We start from the raw sequence: 5,490 nt of genomic DNA, 5'->3' as shown, positions 1-5,490 counted from the left end.
TAGGGCTAGGTGGGTGAGAGGGTGAGGGGGCAAGGGTTACCGTTGGATCCAGGAGCATCCAACGGTGCTTGATGCATGATCCGCGTGAGATGGCTATGGCCCAATCAGAATGCAGTACGCGTGTATGACGTTATGAACATCTAGTATTGGACGTTATGACCATTCAAAATTGGTCATGGTCAAATAAAAATAAAGTGTAAAATCATGTCAGCATTTTATTTTTTATTTTTTAGTGTCCAAAATGAATTTTTTTTGTGAAGAAGCTACCAAATTTTTGTACAAGGGTGCATCTTGGGATGGCAAACAATGTTGCCTAAGAAGTTTTCATTTTTCTTTGGACGAAAAATTCATTTTCCATTTTTCGAGTGCCCGAAATGAGTTTTTTTTGTGAATGACCTACCATATAATTGTTGCAAAATCAGACCAAGTCAATTTTATAAAATACTAGGACATATTTAATGCCCAATTGACCAAATGGTTGGGTGTCAAAAGTTTTGATCCACCTCTCATGAAAAAGACAAATTTTCGTCGATTCAGTTGGAAGCGGGTCAAATTTGAACTGCAGCTGCCTGATAGTTTGCTGTTTATTTTTTCCAAAAATCATTTCTAGGTACATAAGTATCTATTTAATCAGAGAAACATCAAAAAATTCCAACATTCAACCACTAGCTAGGAACGGTCAAGCCCGCCGTTTTGACCGCATTTTGAAACGGGCATAAAAAATTCAAAAAATTAGAAAACCTTCGCATTGTGTCATTATATGTGGCCAAGTTTCTTGGAAAAAATAATAAACTTGTAATACGGTAATTATTTTAAAAAAGTGTTCTCAGAAATGAGCTATCTAGTGTGAAGATTCATGGCCTTCAAGCCAAATGATCAGTCTTATGGCCACATTCATGGTATAGTTTGTTCAAATGATCTCATATTGTGCACAAGGGTGAATGTTGGAATGGCAAACAATGTTGCCTAAGGAAGTTTTCATTTTCTTTGGACGAAAAAACAATTTTCCATTTTCTGAGTTGCCTGAAATGAGTTTTTTTTGTGAAGGACCTACCATATATTTGTTGCAAAATTGGACCTAATCAAATTTATAAAATACTAGGACATATTTAATTCACAATTGACAAAATGGTTGTGTGTCAAAAGTTTTGATCCACCTCTGGTGAAAAAGACAAATTCCCGCTGATTCAGTTGGAAGCGGGTCAAATGTGAACTGCAGCTCCCTCATAGTTTGCTATTTATTTTTTCAAAAAATCATTTATAGGTACATAAGTATCTATTTAATCAGAGAAACGCCAAAAAAATTCCAAGATTCAACCACTAGCTAGGAACGTTCATTCCCGCCGTTTTTACTACATTTTGAAACGGGCATAAAAAACTAAAAAAAATCAAAAAATTGGGAAACCTTCGCATTGTGTCATTATATGTGGCCAAGTTCCCAGGAAAAAAAAACTTGTAATACGACGATTATTTTAAAAAAGTATTCTCAGAAATGAGCTATCATCTCTGAAGATTCATGGCTTTCAAGCCAAATGATCAATCATATGGCCACATTCGTGGCATACTTTGTTCAAATGATCTCATATTGTGCAAAAGGGTGCATATTGGAATGGCAAACAATGTTTCCAAAGGAAGTTCTCATTTTCTTTGGACGAAAAAACAATTTTTTATTTTCCGAGTGCCCAAAAGGAGGTTTTTTTGTGAAGGACCTCCCAAATAATTGTTGCAAAATTGGACCAAATCAATTTTCTAAAATACTAGGACATATTTAATGCACAACTTACAAAATGGTTGGGTGCAAAAAGTTTTGATCCACCTCTCGTGAAAAAGACAAATTTCCGCCGATTCAGCTGGAAGCGGGTCAAATTTGAACTGCAGCTGCCTCATAGTTTGCTATTTATTTTTTCCAAAAAGCATTTCTAGTTACATAAGTACCTATTTAATCATAAATACATTGTTTGGTGGCGATACATCGAGGTTTGGGCGGTTGGCCGAGGGCCCCAACTCTAGAGCGCATAGACTCGCATGCCCGCCACATGGTCACCGCGTGACCGTGGCGTTGCCATGTGTTCTGGGCAGCCTAGGTATGTCTAGTGGGTTAGGCACTCCCCAAGTAGGTGCTAGGAAGAAAATCACAACACAAGATTCTCACGAGGAGACCGTTCGATGCTGAAACATGAATAAGCAACCAAGTGTTTGATTTGCGGTACGGGAAATGCACATGGCTAATGGGCGTGAGTTTTGGCTGAGGATGATCAGTTACTAAGAAGACCATCTTCACAAATTTTCACCTTAAAAGGAGGAGCCTAGGTGGTACTTGCTTTACAAAGTACCACACTGTACATAAATGCGAATGTTGAAGCTCGGCATTTGGTGGAGGATGGTTATTTGGGCATAGGAAAGCACTAGAGAAAATGGATACTATTTGGACATGCCAAAGTGGTACTTCTTTCACAAAGTGCTGCTCTGAACAAAATAGGAAAATGAATATTTTCGAATTATTTTTGAACTAGGCAAGGAATGTTTTGGACATATTTGATGAAGATATGATCCAAAACATTTATGAGATTTTTTTGTGAATTTTGGGAATAACAGAAATATAGGTTGCTTCACAACCTAGGGCAAAAACTGCCACATGGACATGACACATAGGCAAAACTGATGAGATGGTGCCTAGTCATCAAAACCCACCACAATCTACAAGGCTATGACCATCTTTATTGGTCATTAACAACTAGAAATAAGGCAGTGGACTAGCACTATTTGCTTTCTGACCATTTCGTGTAAGGAAATTACGACCTTTCTGACCAAAATGGCCGCAATGGTTTAGGGTTTGGAGCCCCCCGAACAGCTTTTGACCAATTGGTCTGAAATGGTCATAGATCTATGACCAATTCTTCCAGGGTCACTAACAGAAGGTCACTGGTTAACATATTTCTTGTAGTGTGGAAGGTGGCCATTGTTGGTTGCGGGGTTGCGGCGACTGGTGAAGATGGATCTGTAGTTGTTTCAGGAGGAGGTGAGGTGGGCGACAGAGGCGTAATGGGTGGTGGCTCGGTAGGCAATGGTGGATGCAATGGGGTAGCAGGCGTGATGGGACTGGGCAAAGGCCCAACTGGGCAAGATATGAGGGAAACCGAGGCACCGCGCATGGAAATCTTTGTTGACCGGCACAGAGAGGTAGGATTGACTTGCGGGACCCACTTGTAAGTTGGGGAAGCACAGAGTCGGAGCAGCCCTTGGCTCTATGGCCAAGTCGAAAGCATCTACGGCAAGGAATTTGCTTGGTTAACGACTTGGTATGGTACAACATAGATAAACAATTCTGACACTTCCAAATGTTGAACACAATATCATCAATAAGATCATTAATCTTAGCAGAATCCACCGAAGAATCCAGTAATTGTTCATCCATAACAATCTGGGGACATTTATCAGTTATGGAAACTGGACTATCAAAAAGGGCCTCAACTAGCTGCATCCGGGGAATAGAATGGGCATTATAAAGGCCATGAGGGGCCCGTGATCCATGACAGGCCGGTGAGCCATACAGGACTAGCTAGACCGGTCCAACGTGATCATTGGTTATGATATCCCATGTCACCTGCAAATCCTTTCCAAAGAAGATAGGTGCAGTTCCGGATATTACGACAGTAGTTTTGGCCGGGACGTTGATTGTTCCGAAAGAGATGGGTGGTGTCGCCACCATCCACTGGAGTTTGGTCGCCGGCGGCGAAGGAATGGTAACTTTTTCACGTGGCTTCACCTCATAACCTGCCTCGGAGATCGCATCAACACAAAGTTGCGTAGCTGGGTAGCGGTAACCTTTGCATGCAGGGTACTGATGAAAAGTGGCGAAAGAAATCTTCTTTCCCTAAGAAGAACCCGATGGAAATGAAGATTTAGAAGGAGACTTAAGCATAGCCAGCAAACCAAGAGTGGCATGCTTTTTGGAGGGACTAACTAAGATCCACTCAGCGTCACACACTTTCCTCCAGATTTCAAACTCACGTTTCTAATTAGGACCGCCATTCCCCCACAGATGAAAATAACATTTGAAATTCGGGCATGCAAACGATCGCAACTAGAGAATATAAAGACCAACTTGCTTGCATGAAACAATGAATTAAAATACCTTGTTCCTAATGAGAAGGACCGACAAATCAATGGCAGATCCACCAATTGCTGACTCCAATGTAGCCGCCACGGAATCCTCATCAAGGCTGAAATCATGCCTGCTGAAAGACACGACCATGATGAAATGGCCCGTGTCATCCGTGAAATGAACAGATCTCCCACAATAATTGAAAACCTTATCTGCAAAGTTGATACCCACCGAGAAATCAAAACCCAACGTTGATCCACCAGTAGGAACCATGTGAGATGGGTATAGATGTGTAGATCAGAATACGCCGGAAGAGATGCGACGAAGAGATCCAAATTTCACTGGTCAGATGTGGAGATCGCAGAAGAGCCTTGGTCATGGGTGGGAGGGGTGGTGGCAGCGCCATTGTCGGAGTGAAGCCCCTCATATTTCTCTCAAACTTTTTGGGCAATCTTTCGTATCAAAATAATTACCACATGCCAATATTCAACTCCATTTGCCTAGTAAATCTTCCTCGGAAAATTTCCAAAGTTTCTATCCAAAGAGAAGTTTTGTGAAGGAAGTACAAGCTAGGATTATCTAAATGATCTAAAATATTTCCAAATCTTCTATGCTCAAATAATCACTGTTTAAAAAATTTGAGGTCTATCCAGCAATCCATGTGAGCTCATCATCCAATCTTTACCTATGGTGATATTTCCATTTTATGAAGCAACTATATTGTCTATTACTTAATTATTGCTGAAATTTTACCAGCACATGTTCCTTTCTATTTAACTTACCTCCACCAAATTTGAGCTCATTTCATTTAGCCAATTTCTCTCAATATTTTTCCAAAGTTTCTGTCTAGAGAAGAGCATTGTGAAGGAAGTGCCACTTTGGCATGTCCAAATGGTATCAAATTTTTATAGTGCTTTCCTATGCCCAAATGACTGTCCTCCACCAAATTTCAGCTCAATCTATTCATTCATTTGAGCCCAGTTTCAACATCCATATTTCTACATAGTGTGGTAGTTTGCAAAGCAATTGCCACCTAGACTCCTGCATTTGAGCTAAAAAATTGCCAGGACAGTCTACTTAGTAGATGGTCATCCTCACCCAAAACTCAGGCCCATTGGCTATGTGCATTTCCCCCACCGCTATGTTGGGGAACGTAGTAGAAATTAAAAAATTTCTACACATCACCAAGATCAATCTATGGAGATTCTAGCAACAAGAGAGGGAGAGGATGAGCATCTTCATACCTTTGAAGATCGCTAAGCGGAAGCGTTACAAGAACGCGAATGATGGAGTCGTACTCGCGGCGATTCAAATCACGGAAGATCCGATCTAGTGCCGAACGGACGGCGCCTCCGCGTTCAACACACGTACAGCCCGGGGACGTC

The sequence above is a fragment of the Triticum dicoccoides genome, chromosome 4A, assembly GCF_002162155.2.
Source record: "Triticum dicoccoides isolate Atlit2015 ecotype Zavitan chromosome 4A, WEW_v2.0, whole genome shotgun sequence".
In the NCBI taxonomy this organism is placed as follows: Eukaryota; Viridiplantae; Streptophyta; class Magnoliopsida; order Poales; family Poaceae; genus Triticum; species Triticum dicoccoides.
Note: the sequence above shows the minus strand (reverse complement) of the source record.